This window comes from Rhinopithecus bieti, unplaced genomic scaffold (assembly GCF_001698545.2).
Source record: "Rhinopithecus bieti isolate Rb0 unplaced genomic scaffold, ASM169854v2 scaffold_18620, whole genome shotgun sequence".
NCBI lineage: Eukaryota > Metazoa > Chordata > Mammalia > Primates > Cercopithecidae > Rhinopithecus > Rhinopithecus bieti.
In genome coordinates, this window is record NW_016809631.1 from 1,829,715 (window position 1) to 1,846,819 (window position 17,105).

Below are 17,105 nucleotides of genomic sequence, written 5' to 3' on the forward strand. Positions count from 1 at the left end.
AAGAAAACAGCAAGTTAGTTTAACTTTCTCCCCTCCAAATGTGACTAAATGTTCCCCATGGATTCCAGTCCATTTCTGATTAAAAAGATATAAAAGAGGTAAGCATATTTCCTGCTGTCTTATAAAGGAATCTAGCAATAAATTATTTGTGCTGAAGTTGAAAAAAATCATGCAGAGGAATACATTTTTGATGCAAGAGAAGAATAAATTTGTAACTTGGAAGAATTTAACATTCACGTATTTGAAATTATAGTGCAAAATAGACCCTAAGGGTTCAAATTAAATATTTCTGCTGGTAATGTAAATCATTCCTATGAGCAAATCAATATTTTTATGGGTGAAAATGCATTTTCTTTGCCAGTTAATGTGTTTTCTTTCCTTCACTCTTATATGAAATTGAATGACTTCCAAATATCTGATTAAATCATATCTTGCTTGGGATGTCATCTTGCCAGATAACTTAAGAATATCAAAGCCTTTGATGTGAAGCATATTTAAAAAGTGACAGAACCAAATCTTTGGTGATCCTTGATAAATATTTTATGTGTATATACAATGCATGAAGATAGCTTATTTTTAAATATAAGCTGCAAGGTGGAGAATGCATAATTGCTCTTCAGGGAAAGTACAGTTATAATTTATCTCATTAATGAAAAGCATTTCATAGAAGGAATTCTTCAGAACTCAACATGATAGCCCCATGTCGCTAATTTAAGTTTTAAATGAGTGGTAATGTCTACATAAATGGAATGAATTTGAACACAAATTTTTAAATGGATTCAATTGAATTTTTCAAGTGTCCACTTGCACTGAAAGCCTCTTAGAATGCTTACTTTAATGAAACCACAAATAGAAAAGTTCATGAAACCACCACCAGTCTAAGTGTATTACAGTTGCATTGTTTGTATATAAATAGACACTCTAAAAGTGGGCAAACAGCCACTTATAACTATGCTTAGTTTTGATTAGGACTCTGTGCTAACCAAATCAGGGTGCAGTTCTCACCAGCTCAGGATCATCTGCGTATTGGTCAACTAACTTTACTCTTATGTCAGAATTGTTTGTCCTGACAGATGAGCACTGCTGATCAGTAGAAGGCTCGTAGAAAAGAATGAGAATAGATTAAAGAATAGCCACTGTAGTTGGAGACACACTTTTGAAGTCACACTAGTACCGTCCTTAATTTTTATTGTTAAAGAATAGCCTAGGAATGTTTGTTTATATAATGAGACAATAACATTTGCTGCTTAATTGAATATTACTTTTTGCAAAAGAATTCTAAAAGCATTTGAACACTTTTATTTTCTAAGAAACATTCTCCCATATATGCTATCAACGCTATTTGTTTTTTATAAGCCTTTCCCCCCCCATAGGCAAATTAAAAAAAAACACTGCATGAATTATAATCAGTTTCAAGTTGGCAAATTCAAGCTTGATGCATGTTGATTGCATATATATTAAACTCTGATGGTAGATAATTGGGATGCTGTTAGTTCTTTTAGCACCAGAGTTGCTTCCTGGTATAGTGTTTTGTTTTACCTTTTTCTTCATTGCTATTCTACCAGTGCACTCTGAAACTCTTTGTAACAATATCAACAAAATTTGGGTTGAAGAGTTTTGAAAAGTGCATTTGCTTCTTTGTGAGCACTCTACCTGGTTCCATAAAGAGCATTTATCTTTAAACTGAAAACACCTGGACCCATTTTCTAAAGCAACATCAAAATTACTTATGGATTTCTACTTGTAGTGTAATGGGGTTTGCATAAAGAAAGCTGATAGGAAACTGGAGTGTGGAGTATTTTTCACAGCAATTATTTTGGAAAAGTGCTACTTCTTTGTACAATTATTATATATAAAATTCACACTAAAACACATTCAGAAAAATTAACATGCCCAATATTTGTGTTTTTTTCTGGGTAAAGTGATCCAGCCACAAGTATAGTCTTATAAATGAGGGTTGTGTATGTATGCATGTGTGAACGTGTGTGTTAGCAAGAGAGGGAAGAAGAGAGGAGGATTAGCCCTCTACAGGTGCTAGCGAATCTGGCTCTACTGAGCAGAGATAACTGAGGGAAAGTCTTTTTTCTTTTGTTCCCTGCAATTGCCTAATTTTAATATTTCTAACCAATGCATCCTCCTTTACTCCATCTTGTAATCTAGACCTGCTGATGCCACTGGCAAGGTTTGTCAGAGGCAGTCCAAAGGACAGCGCTCACAAAGTTCTTGATTGCTTTCAGGCAAGAGGCTTTAAGTTTTTATTGGCTTTGGAGCTCCTTGTGCATCATTTCCTCATGAATGGTCAAATGAATCATGGGACTATGCAGATGTGTTTTGGCTTGATGCCAGGTGGTCTGAATTAGGAGATCCGGAGGAGCCAGTTGAGAAGTAGATATAGGAACCAGATGGGAATGAAATGCAGGATTGTCTTAGGCCATTTGGACTGGTTTAACAAAATATCATAAATCGGGTGGCTTATAAACAACATTTCCCACAGCTCTGGGGCCTGGAAATTCCAAGATGAAGGTGCTGGCAGATTCAGTGTCTGGTGAGGACCCGCTTTTTTGGTTCACAGATGGATTTTTCTTGCTGTATCATGATGAAAGGAGTGAGGGGACCCTCTGGGGCCTTTTAAATAAGGGAAGTAATCCCATTCGTGAGGGCTCTGCCCTCATGACCTAATCACTTCCCCAAGGCCCCCAAATATCTTCACATGGAGAATTAGGTTTTAATATAGGAATTTGATAGGTGGGAGATGCCCATATTCAGATCATAGCAAGATTCATTTCGTTGCCTGTATAGGAAAGTACTTTTACATGCACCCAAGTCAAGACCATGAGAATTGCATGTAGGGGATATTAGGTTCATAAGGTAGATGCTTCTTTCCCAGACAATTGGAAGTTCACTGCGTGCTTGTAACCCTTCAGGTTCAGATAAACAAGAGTCAGAGGGCCCAGAGAGAAGGCTAAAAGACAGAGCAATTCAAGAGGTACTTCCAGTACGGAAGCAGGAGCTCATTGGAGAAGATTCTCTACTTCTGAGGTCTGCTTGGGAGACAGCAATAACTAGACTCCAGAGGACAAGCTATGCATGCTTGGGGGCCTTCCGCTGGCTTTCCCAATTGGGGTTGTTGCGGGAAGTCAGGGACCCTGAATGGAAGCGCTGCTTGAAGCCATGGCAGAAGAACATAAATTGTGAAGATTTCATGGACACTTATTAGTTCCCCAAATTAATACTTTTATAATTTCTTATCCCTGCCTTTACTGCAATCTCTGAATATAAATTGTGAAGATTTCATGGACACTTACCACTTCTCCAATCAATACTCTTGTGATTTCCCATGACTGTCTTTACTTTAATCCCTTAAACCCGTCATCTTCGTAAGCTAAGGATGAATGTCACCTCAGGACCCTGTGATGATTGCGTTAACTGCATTAACTGCAAAAATTGTTTGTAGAGCATGTGTATTTGAACAATATGAAATCTAGGCACCTTAGGAACAGGTTAACAGCGATTTTCAGGGAACAAGGGAGATAACCTTAAAGTATGGCTGTCTGTGGGCAGGGCGGAACAGAGCCATATTTCTCTTCTTTCAGAAGCAAATAGGAGAAATATCGCTGAGTTCTTTTCCTCAGCAAAGAACTTCCCTGAGAAAGAGAATGCATTCCTAAGGGGAGGCCTCAGAAATGGCCGCTTTGGGAACGCCTGTCTTTTATGGGTGCAGGTAAGGGATGAAATAAGCCCCAGTCTCCTGTAGTGCTCCCAGGCCTATCAGGATGAGGAAATTCTCACCTAATAAATTTTGGTCATACTGGTTGTCTGCTCTCAAACCCCGTCTCCTGATAAGATGTTATCAATGACAATGCGTGCCTGAAACTTCATTAGCAATTTTAATTTCATCCTGGTCCTGTGATCTTGTCCTGCCTCCATTTGCCTTGTGATATTTTATTACCTTGTGAAGCATGTGATCTCTGTGACCCACAAGCTATTCATACACTCCCTCCCCTTTTGAAAGTCACTAATAAAAACTTACTGGGGGGCATCATGGAACCTGCCAACATGTGATGTCGCCCCTGGACACCCAGCTTTAAAAATTCCCTCTTTTGTACTCTTTCCCTTTATTTCTCAGGCTGGCCGACACTTAGGGAAATAGAAAAGAAACCACGTTGAATATTGGGGGCTGGTTTTCCCCTGATAGGGCAACTTATTTCTCTTCTTTTGGGTGGAAGGAATTGAGGAGAAGAGGAAAAAATGGCTGTCAGATTCCTTAATACTTAAGGTAAAATTGATGGTGAAAGTTTCTATTTCATGAACCAATACAGAACAAAGAGAAAGAGAGAGATTCCTCCTGTTTTCTGAAGCAGAGCATCTGAAACCTAGCTGACCATCAAAATCTCTGGGAGTTTAAAAAAAATTACAAATTTTGGAGCCTCACCAAAATCATACTCAGATTCGGATTTTCTAAGGTGGAGGCTGGGAGTCTGTGTTTTCGAAAATCTGACCTAGAAGTTCTGATGATTAGTCAGGTGTGGGAACCGTGACTTAAACTTGAGAACTTCATCTTCCTAAAGCTTTTTCAAGGGGTTCACATGACAGAAATACATTTTGTCTGCTGGGAGGAAATAGCCCAACCCACCTGAGTTTAAAATCACAGACAATGGTTAGTCACCATTTTATATTGATTTTTAAATTAGATGGTCTTAAACTGCTTTAAAAACTGTGTTTGCAGATGTTGAAATCAACATCTGGGTGCATTATTACTAATATTGTTCAGCCTAGTAGAAAGGAAGTTCAATTATTATACAATGGTCATGTTGCATAAGCAGAAGGAGTGTGGTGTGAGACAATAGTGAACACACATTGTTAGAATCATGGCAACCGTCCCAGGCTTGTGGATATCAGTAATTGTGGCCTAAGAATGGTTTTGTGGTTTCATTTCTCATCATGGCACTGAGTCATGCTGTCAGCAGTATTTATACTACTGGGAAATAACTAGGCATTATAAATGACTGTTTTGGAGATAAAAAGTGAAGTTGTTCAGTTTCTAATTTAAGTTTAAATGGCATTATATCGCCATATACATACATATATATATATATATATATATATATTTTTCTGTTGGGTTGAGGATAATCTAACAGTCAAGGGAGAAATACAACATTATACACAGCATAGAGGTTACAAGCCCAGATTTTAGAGCAAACTGCAGACTGCCTGGGTTCAGTACTAGCTTAGCTACTGACTTCTGGGCTGCTGATCTATTGTCAAATTGGGTCATTTGTTCAATAATATGCTCCCTATTTTGGATTTGGTTTATTGATTCTTCATGGTGTTGCTCAGCTTGTCCCTGGACCCCTGAGTTTTCTGTAATCTGGTAGTTAAATCTATAGGCTTAACTTTTAGAAAAAAATTCTTCCTACTACCACATTCTTAAAGATTCAAACATAGTATTTGCACCTAAATTTATATTACTATTTTATAACAAGTTTGCATCATCTAGTTTGTAACTTGAACTCGGATGCACTAACTAATTTATGGCACAGTTTGGTGATAGAAGAAGTTCTCCTTACAAGACAGCATTTATTTGAAAGACTCAAGAAAGATATTTCTCAGGGTATCTCTTACCAATTTGTCTAAATGCTTATGTTAGGCAGGGGAATAAGGCAGAGGAAATTTTTGTTTTTTTTCTTTTTGAGACAGAGTCTTGCTCTGTTGCCCAGGCTGGAGTGCGGTGGCGTGATCTCAGCTTACTGCAAGCTCCGCTTCCCGGGTTCACACCATTCTTCTGCCTCAGCCTCCTGAGTAGCTGGGACTACAGGCGCCCGCCACCATGCCTGGCTAATTTTTTGTATTTTTAGTAGAGACAGGGTTTCACCGTGTGTGTTTGCCAGGATGGTCTCGATCTCCTGACCTCGTGATCTGGCCGCCTTGGCCTCCCCAAGTGCTGGGATTACAGGCATAAGCCACCGTGCCTGGCCTTTATTTTTTTTATTTTATTTTTATTTTTATTTTTTATTATACTGTTAGTTCTAGGGTACATGTGCACAATGTGCAGATTTGTTACATAGGTATACATGTGCCATGGTGGTGTGCTGCACCCATCAACTCATCATTTACATTAGGTATTTCTCCTCCTAACGCATACCCATCCCCAGTCACCCGCCAACCAAACCCCAGTGTGTGATGTTCTCCCTCCCTGTTCCCATGTGTTCTCATTTTCAATTCACACTTATGAGTGAGAACATGTGGTGTTTGGTTAGTTTTCTGTCCTTGCTGATATTTTGCGAGAATGATGGTTTCAGCTTCATCATGTCCTGGCAAAGGACATGAACTCACCCCTTTTTTATGGCTGCATAGTATTCCATTGGTATTTTGTGCACCACATTATCTTTATCCAGCTCTATTTCTGATGGACATTTTGGTTGGTTCAAGTTCTTTGCTATTGTGAATAAGTGCCACAATAAACATTACATGTGCATGTGTCTTCTATAGTAGCATGATTTATAATCCTTTGGATATATCCAATAATGGATTGCTGGGTCAAATGTATTCTATTCTGGTCTTGAGGAATTGCCACACTCTTTCCACAAGGTTGAACTAATTTCCACTCCCATCAACAGTGTAAAAGCATTCCTATTTCTCCACATCCTCTCAGCATCTGTGATTTCCTGGACTTTTAATGATCATCATTCTGACTGATGTGAGATGTACTCATGTGGTTTTGATTTGCATTTCTCTGAATGAACCAGTGAGATGAGCATTTTTTTATGTGTCTGTTGGCTGCATAAATGTTTCTTTTGAGAAGTGTCTGTTCATATCCTTTGCCCACTTTTTTATGGTTTTTTTTTTTTTTTTTTTGTATTTGTTTAAGTTCTTTGTAGACTCTGGATAGTAGCCTTTTGTCAGATGGATAGATTGCAAAAATTTTGTCCCATTTTATAGGTTGCCCGTTCGCTCTTATGATAGTTTCTTTTGTTGTGCAGAAGCTCTTTAGTTTTATTAGATCCCATTTGTCTATTTTGGCTTCTGTTGTTCTATTGCCATTGCTTTTGGTGTTTTAGTCACGAAGTCTTTACCCATGCCTATGTCCTGAATGGTATTGCCTAGGTTTTCTTCTAGGGTTTTATGGTTTTAGGTCTTACATTTAAGTCTTTAATCCATCTTGAGTTAATTTTTGTATAAGGTGTAAGGAAGGGATCCAGTTTCAGCTTTCTACATATGGCTAGCCAGTTTAGGCAGAGGGAAAATTTAACTGTGATAAAGACAAGGCAACTGTAGAGTATAACATATTTTGGAGACAGGAACCACTAGCTTTGATCTGAACTTGGCCATGTTTTTGGGTGTTCTATGGTAAATTGTTTAAGGTCTTAGAATATTAGATTCTTATCCTCAAAAATGGGAAAATTATACCTACCCTCTAGGGTGGTTTTTATGATTAAATAAAGCAGTGCACATAGAAACATCTACTACATGGCTTGGTGCGGATTATGCCTTCAAATAGTGTTCATTTTTCTTTCTTCTACAACTATTACTTGAATACACAATTTAAGCCCAGCTGGGCATCAGGTGTTATGTTGGGGGTTAAAAGAAATATAAGATAGTGCAGAGCACAGAGCCTGGCACAAAGTAGATTCTCAATAAATGTATTTTAATGTTGAGTTGGGGCCAGCTGCAGTGGCTCAACCATGTAATCCAAGCACTTTAGAAGGCTGAAGCAGGCAGATCACTTGAGGTCAGGAGTTCAAGACCAGCCTGGCCAGCATGGCGAAAACCTGTCTGTACTACAAATACAAAAATTAGTCAGGAATAGTGGCACATGCCTGTAATCCCAGCTACTCAGGAGGCTGAGGCATGAGAATCACTTGAGTTTGGGAGGTGAAGGTTGAAGTGAGCTGAGATCATGTCACTGCACTCCAGCCTGGATGATGGAGTGAGACTTTGTCTCAAAAAAAAGAAATTGAGTTGGAAATGTTTCTGCCCCAAATGAGCTTCAGTGCAGTGGGAACACACACACACACACACACACACACACACACACACACACACACCTCATTCTACCAACTGATGCTGACTATAAGGGCTGGAGGAATACCATGGTGAGAGTCACCAGTGAGAGCTAACATGACGAAGTTCTTATAAAGAAGATTGGACTAAAAACTGAGACTACAAAGTATGGGTAACATCTGGACAAGCAGGGAAGATTGGTAAGGGCACTCCAGATTTGAGGAATATAGCAGTGAAGGAGCAGAAGAATGTAAGCCAGCAAATTTCTCTAGTAAGTAGATATATGTGACTGATTAGAAAGGAAGATTCACGAAATGGAGCATCAGAAAAGCCCCAATGTCTTGATGGAGGTGAGACTGAGAAAAGTCTCAAATATCTCAGCAGGCAATTTGGATTTTATTCTAGACCACCGGAGAAGTGCAAAAGCATGAGTGTGTCATGGTAAGGTAGGTATGTAGAAAAGTATATTTAGAGCATAATGGATTTGGAGGAAGCACTGATGGCCTGAAGGATATTACTTAAGAGGGTACTGTTAAAATCCTGCCCCGAGACGAAGAATCTTGGGTGACTTCTTGCTGGTGTGGATTTAGATCAGAAAAGTGCTGGTACCATATTATGTCAACACATAAGTCTAATGTTTGAAGCACATTGCTTTGGAGTTTTCACAATCTTTTTTTCTCGTGTTTACAGCCAAGGTGGCTTGGGGTGCCAAGGATGAACAGAGAGCTGGAATTCCCTGCATGTCTGGAAAACCTCTAGACATCTCCAGTCTGATTGTGCAGGGTACTGGGAAGAGCACAGCTTTGGTGTGAGACAGTTAGTGCTATCTCTAAATGGGAGTAATGATGTAGATAAGCACAGGAGCTGGTCTGCTAGTTCCCTCTATGGCCAAGTACGCAACTAGTGGAAGGGTCAGGTTTACACCACTTTCACCGCGGTGGCTGGATAAATTCCCATCGTGGCCATTCTTTATTTGTTCCCAATGGGTCATAGATACTTTATGTTTAGTCTTGGAGACTTCAAAGAGGGTATACTGCATTTTAGAGGTGAGACCATGAGGAAGAACGTGCTGGTTATCCCCATAGGCTCCTGTCTCTGAATCCATTACCTGGTGCTCCATTCCTAGCCACTGTCGCTATAACATCGTTCTTACTCTGGCTAGTGGAAAGGACATTATATTGCAAAGATACATCTGCATCTTTGCTTCCGCAAGACCTTTCACTGTAGCCTGTCCCAGCTATTCCTCAACAACTCCTTGTAAGTAAATTCAGGTTTAATTTCCAGCCAAACTAGATGAGCGATTAAGTCTTGATCATTATCACCTGGGGAGACAGAGTTATTTCGTTCAGTGAGTTGTGAGCCTAAGGCGTTTTGTAGTGACAGAACATTTTGATGTAAATTGTATTTTGTGAAATGTGAATTTCAGCACCAAAATATGGCAGTCCTCACTATTACCCTCTTTGAAATGTAAATTACCATCAGCCAATGAACAGCAACATTTCTCAAGTTTATAAACGTGCTTGGAGTCACCACATATAGCTGCTTGCCCCAAACGTGGGCTCTGTAAGCCTATGTAGTTGTGTGGTTGCTAATTTTGTGGAGCCAGTTTAATGAGAATGAGCATCAGGCACATGAATCATGATGTTTTGGATTGATTTTTATAGTATCCAGTAAGTGAATAAGTAATGAATGCAAATGTTTGTGTTTCTACAGGTTTTGCACCTAAATAATGCCTCTTTCTATTACTACCAAGCCTACCCCTAATCTCCTGAATTGACTTTAGCTATGGAAAGTAAAATTGAAATAGAGAGAGGAGCTGATTCTCTTTGAATGCTGACAGAATTTTATGCTGGCTTTGAACGCTGGGTGGCAGACGTGCTCTTGTTAAGATTTGTTGAACGCGTTTGGAATGACTTTGCTCTGACAGAGATGATGAGCTCTCTTAATTAAATGAGTCACCCCCACACACAAGAGTCACACAGGATGTTCCCATTGAAATAGACATCTATTTTGCAATCCACAGGGAACATGTTTTTACATTATTGATGGTTTAGTTGGGGATGCTTTTTTGAAGCCTTTCAATTCATTTCAGTAATGGAGTGGAGTCACTAAGATCTCAACGTCTCATTCATCAATGGTGAATATCAGCAGGAAAATGAAATCTGGATTTAAAATCCTGATATCACATTTGGTACTAAAAATCTTTGCCCGAAATTCATGGGGTCCTAGAAGAGGCTAACAGAGCATACTACGAGATGTAATTTTCTCTCAGGATTGTGGCAAGATAAATGCTTAATTGTACATCATTGAGCTTAAGATTTAGGTTGGTCCTCAGTAATCATCTAATGACTAGAATTTTTCAAGAAGAAGTCAACCCTAGCTGGGGCTAAAACTCACCTAGGTGCTTTCAAAATCCACAGATACCTGGATGCTGGAGATAGCACCCCCGGAGGTGGGTCACAGGCATGGGTGTTGTTCATTTGAAAAGCTGCACAGGTGATTCTGGAGTGAAAGTTCCACCTTTGGAATAACAATAAACACATTCTCAAGATCTGCCTTATCAGGGTAACAGCCCACAATTGTTGTTACAAGAGCACAGAAGGGAAGTAGGTGCCTCAAACTTAGAAAGAGGTTTGAGAATCCTCTCACTAGTTCCCCCTGTGTATCTCTGAGGCTGAAGTGCAACAGTAATGTGAAGTGTCATTTGTTAACAGCCTTTGCCTTTATAGTTCTGAATTGTTTATTTTATTATCAAAAGCAATCAAGAAGGTACTGGGCATAAAGCACTAGGCTAATTGGAGTTGAGAAAGGTTTAAGCTTCCATCCAGTCCTAAGTGTGCAGAGATACAGAAATTTACTGGTCATTCAGACTATAACAAAGAAGGAAAAAGATTCTGATTAGTAAATTTGGAGATTCCACAGAACAGACTTGATATAAATGTTATCAATTTTGCCACTCACTGCCTAGGCTCATGCTTAATATGGAGGAGTCAAATATGATGGTATAATTCTTTCCTGGGCAGAATCAGAAAAGCTGAACCCAGTGTTGTCAAAGCCATGTTGTAAAGTCTGAGTGACAATGGAGACAAGGTCAAGTCCCGTGAGCAAGTGCACAGGACTCTTTATGAAGGTCTTAGGGTTCAATTGAATGACTGCTGGTTTATGTCTCTAAGATAACACAATGGTAGACTAAAAAGTAAAATGTTGTTCACTAGCTAAATGTATGAGAACACAATTGATTATTGTTTTTCCTCTGGTTGATCTGTTAGTTTAGTGTTATATAAGCATATCCTGAATAATCAGTCAATTTGAGTCAACTGTATCTAATATAGTCAGTTCAATGGAAAAAAAAATCAGTTGAACCTTTTATTTGGCATACACATAACACAAAATGCAAAACATTTTAACTGATTGCAGCTTTCAGTTTTAGCACTGGTATGGCATGGCTAGCCAGTCTAGGCTTTAAAATATCGAGAAAGATAACACTGTTTTGTTCACTTTAAAGTGGGTAATTTTGTGTTATGTGAATTTCACTTCACTAAAAAAGAAAATAAAATAACCAAATAGAGCAAAATTTCTACTTGGGGGAAAACTTCCTAATTACTATCAGTTAGCTATCTATTCTGTTAGTTTTTTACTATAAATCACTAGGTCCTTTCTTCATTATGTTCTTTAGTAATACATACTGTGTTATACTCTAGGAAAACAAACATAGAAATCAAGATATATAATGAACTATGTGTTAGTGACATTTGGTATCTCTGATTGCCCATATGGTTAATCAATTGCAAAAATACATACTTTGGAAAACAATTTGGTTAGTCTTCCAGAGTTTACAATGATCTTGTTCTAGTTAATAATTAATGTACAGGGTTTAGCCACAGTACACAGAAGCAGGACCTACCAAAGAGGCCGTTAGCCAAAGCAACTAAGTAAACCCTTAGAGTAGACCAAGGCTCTAAAGTTTTTTATGTGGCACTCAGGCAGGGGTAAGGGTCAGAAGAGATGAGCCATAGGGCTTCTTGTACCACAGATTCCAAAGTTCTGTGAAACCAAAAAGAAACACATTTTCCAAACTCGATTTCTTTTAACCACAGACGTTTTAGAGATTGCAGTTCTTTCTCCAGGGAAAAACCTCATAAATATTCTTTTGGAATTTAGTCAAGTATTTAAAACTTTAGCTCAGAGATGGAATTGCTGGCAACTGTAAATATTTCCGACATTATACCTTATTTGCCTTTCTCAAAGCACTCACCAAAGTTGCAACACTCAACCAAAGTCCAGCACTCACCATTCTCTTCGGAAAGAGCATGGTACAAAGCTCACTGGATGGTGTGGAAGTGGCAGTTGGGATAGTTCGAAAAACTGACTTCTGACTCTAGCAGGCTGAACTCTAAAGCTAGAAGTTTAAAATCATCAGGTCAACAACCATATATAAGAGGAAGCAGATGTCTAAAAGGCATTGTATTTTTTAAAAATATGAAAATCATTTACTTTATTAATAGAAAAAACAAATTTCTCTCCTGTTTTTGATGTTCAGTGACTAATCAATTATATATAAAGTAGGTAATATAAGCATTTTCTGTTTTCCCATAGTTGATTGATTTGCTTGGCTTTAGTCCTTCACAGTCAGGCTCCTTTGCTTAATGAAAGGTGCTTGCAATGATTAACTGACTGAAATACCACGTCTGACAGAAAAGGTTGAAGCATTTTCATAGTGCTTCTGTGGTTTTGTCTGATAAATGTGAACTGCTTTATCTGGTTTTCCAATAAATAATTTGCCTACATTGTAATGAAAATGACAATGAAATGTCCTAAATGCTATGTGAATGCCCTGCTCATCATGATTATCCTGGTAATTGCAATCATTCTTTGCCTTACATGAATTATAGTGATCAGGTCAACAGGTGCTTTGCAAAATGGAAATTTGTGAATATAATTCAGCTGGGAACTAGGAAGGCTGATGATAAATAGTGAAGAGTTCTCTCTCCCTTAAATACTCCATACATCATAGCACATTACAGCTTGAGAATTAATTTGAGCTTAACTTTGAAGTAAGCCAGACAGAAAGTTTCATATCTTGTACATTTTTTTTTTGTTAATTGTATCAGTTGCAGGTTGATATTATATGTTCCAAAATTGTTCTACAGATGTGTTTTGTTTAGCTTTCATGTTGTCATTTGTCCTATGAAGTTTCCATTTATTATAATTTTGCTTTTCTTATAGCAGAATAAAAAGGAAAATGCAATTATGTCATAAGTGTCTTTCTATCAAAAGTGGAAGAGTAAAATCTAGACCTAGAAGGTCATACCTTTTCTAGAAAAGTCAAAGAACATCTTTGTGTGTGTGTGTGTGTGTGTGTGTGTGTGTGTGTGTGTGGAACTGCAGAGTGGTCTAAATCCAGAGGGTGTCTTTGTCAGAAGAATAAATGTAAACCGCTATTGTACAACAAATCTTGCCTACTTCTACCTGGACTCTGTAAGTCATTTTGGTTCAAGAACACTATTTTACACAAGAATTGCAATTTTCTTTGATGGTTTGTGATTTATCCTTTCATATTCCTTCCACAAGTTTGTCTCTTTAGTAAAATTAATTATTTAAAACATTGTCTCAATTTTTTATTTTCCCTTCCCACTGCCTGGCAGGATACAGCTGTCCAAGGTCCTGAAATGCTTTCTTAGCATACCGTTTCTCAGTCTTGGCTGACCATTGGAATTCACCCAGGGAGCAAAAGAAAAACAAAGCAAAACAAACAATGCACGGGTATCACTTCTAAAGATTCTGGTTCAATTGGTTTTTAAGACACTCACCAGACAATTGTAATGTGTGAGCTAACCTGAGACCCACTGTGTGTGACTATGGTTGTTTTATTTTGATACTTCTGTTTAACCTCTTTGTCTCTGCATAGTTTTATTATTTATTACTTCTCTTTTACATTTCTTCTTTGGTAAAGATAATATATAATTTTTTTCATAGTCATAGGACACATAGAACCAGAATTTTTGCTTCATGATGCATTTAAATAGAAGTTTTGGCTGACCTTTTGTGTTTCTGTCAGGTACATTTTCCCTCCTTCTGGAAATGTTTTATGATATATTAAAACTCAATTCTTATATTTTAAGAGGCATATTATAATTAGATAGGCCTTAATTTTTAGTTCAAGTGTTGCTTGAAGACTTGAGGGAAATGAGAATGGGAGAAAAGCACTATTGTGATTAGAGAGACATGATGGCTCTGCAATTTGTGAGAAATATTATGGGGTAAGAGGATATGAATTGTATTTGACCCAAATAATATTTGATCCAAAATCTTGGACTACTATTCCAATTTAACCATGCAAAGTCTCCACAAGGAATATATTAATATATAAATGGAATAAAATGATGGAACCAAGGCACATTCTTTATTTTGCTCTGGCTCTGGACCCCAGACCTACTGGTGAATTTTAATGGTCTACACTGAGCCAAATGGAAATTATAATTGCTCATCCTAAGGACAGTTCTGAGGTCTAGAACTAAAATGGATTATGTCGTTTATTTCACTAGTTACCCATTGGAATGATCTGGCATTAAAAAAACAAACAAACTGTTGTTTGGGTTCCCCTCTCCTCTGCCACCAGAAATACTGGCTAAATTGGTGTAAGATGTGGCTTGGCCTACAGAATTTGAAAACTTCAGCAAGATGAATTCAAACATGTAGTCCAGGATAATAGTAATCACCGATTTCTTCTATTTCCTTTCCATTAAGTGTATCCTTGAGTCTCAGATTTTTCTTGTGTAATGGCAAGGGCCAGAGGCACCCCAGAAATGATGAATAAAAGAACAAGAAGCTCTAGTAACTCTCAAGAAAAAGTCATCTCCAGACTCACCTTTCCTCACCAGTTGAGTAAAGTAGGTCTTCAAAGAGAAAGCAACCAAAGTAAAATGGAGATGGACAGGTTTTTCCCCAGGAAAAAGCAAGTGCTGTTCTTGTCTTCCTTCAGCTTCAAGGAATCAAAATAAGACAAAGAAAGAATATATATTTATGCATATGATGTTTGAATCCCTTGAAAAGTGCACATTCAATAGCAGGGGTCAATACAGAGACAAACTCCTTATCTTTTGGAGTAGAATGAGGTGAGCAAGTCAGGAAAATATCAGTCCTGATCTCACTTTTAGAGATCTACTGGTTCAGTCCCTGCATCTTTACCCATGATCATGAGAGGAGCAGTTCAGTCTCCCAAGGTTTTTATGAATGCCTCTGATGATAACATGGTTTTGAGATTAACCCCAAGACCACTCTGTACACTATCTGATAAGCCATCCTCTTTCTATATTTGACACGAATGTTGTTGAAATATGTTTTATGTGATCCTCATTAAGACTAAAGACCCTGGAATCAACTCATCTGGGCTTTGTATCTTAGAGTCACTAATTACTACCTGTGTTGACCTTAGTAAAATGCTTAGTCTTTCTGAACTTTTAAAAATTACTTTTACCATCTGTAAAGTAATTGTACCTACTCCATTAGATTGTAGTTAATAATAAATGAATACATAAGTATGTAATAAACCAAAATAGAATAATGTATGTGATAGCACTTAATACAGTGTTTAGCATATAGTAAGAAGTCACTTACTGTTAGATATTCCTTCTCCTCCTTTTACCCTACCCCTCTAGCTCACCACATAGTGTTTTACTGCTTGCACAAAGTCCAGACAAAAATAACAGCAATAATAGTATCTAATATTTATTGAGCAATTATTATGTGCAAGATACTTTTCAGGCATTATTTCACTTGATTTTCTTATACTAACCACTCTGAGATGGTTAGTATCATTATATATCTCATATTATAGGTAAGAGACAGCTCACAGGCATTAAGTAATTTATCAGCAGATCCAACAAGTGATGGATCTAGCATTTCAACCCAGGTTCATCTACTTTAAAATGATATAACACAATAAACCTAAAGTGAACAATATGAATTTCCTTGGTAAGTCAATCCTTAGTTTCATCAGAGAAATTAAAGTCATGATAAATTGAATCTCTTTTTTTTTTGTTGCTATACAAAGACTAAAGTCCTCCAATATGTATAAAACAGTTTATTTTTCCCAATTTTCTTTCTTGATTAGCTCATATTCTCTGTCGGTGATGGCTTATTTGGAATCTGGGTTTCTTCTACAGCAGCTATCTTCCCTTGGAACTGCAGTTGTTCCTTTAGCAACATCAGGTATCTCAAAATTTGAATTGTCTTGATTCCAACTGTCACATGTGTTTTATGGTTCTAAAGTTCCAACAACACAAAGAGCAGATACAATTGTGACACCAAATATTCCTGTTTCAGCAACTGTCAATTGGAGCAGCAGTTTCCACATCCAATTACATTTCCCAGGATAAAGTCTTAGCTGGAACTTAACGTGTATCACATTCTAGATCTACATTGCTGATAAGGACCATAGACTATAACAGAGATGTATCTGGCAGAAATTGATGGATAGAATAAACAAAAGAGAGTGAAAGACAAAGATTTCTTGGTTCCAGCTTTGCCAGGTAGTAATCAATCTATGCCAGTTTTACAGAATGAAGCACCTGTGAACTTACAACTCAGTAAGGAGGAATCTCCCATCAGGAGGTTAATTGTGACACAGCAGCTCTTGTACCCTGGAGGAAATCCACCACTGTTCAAATTGTCTTTTCTCCAAGGGTGGCATCTAAAACTCCTGTCTTTCTGCAAGATGTAGCAACCTGCTATAGGCACATTGCCCATCTTTAGGTCTTCTTGAGATCTTTCTTCCCTTTGTTGTCCATTTTGTTGTATAAAACCTCTAAGTTTTTTTTTTCTATCTCTCTTTGATGTTCTACATCCTTGGGCTTCATTGCTGAGTTGGTGTATATATTAATTCAGATTGTCGTAAGTAGACCACAGGCTGAATGGCTTAAATAAAAGAGTTTATTTTCTTGTTGTTCTGGAGGCTAGAAGTACCAGAAGACTGTGCTGGCAGATTCAGTTTCCTGTAAAGGCTCTATGCCTAGCTTGCAGACAGCCACTCTCTTGCTGTGTCCTTACAAGACCTTTCCCCTATGTGCACATAGGAAAAGAGGGGAATGGCGGGGGTGGGGTGG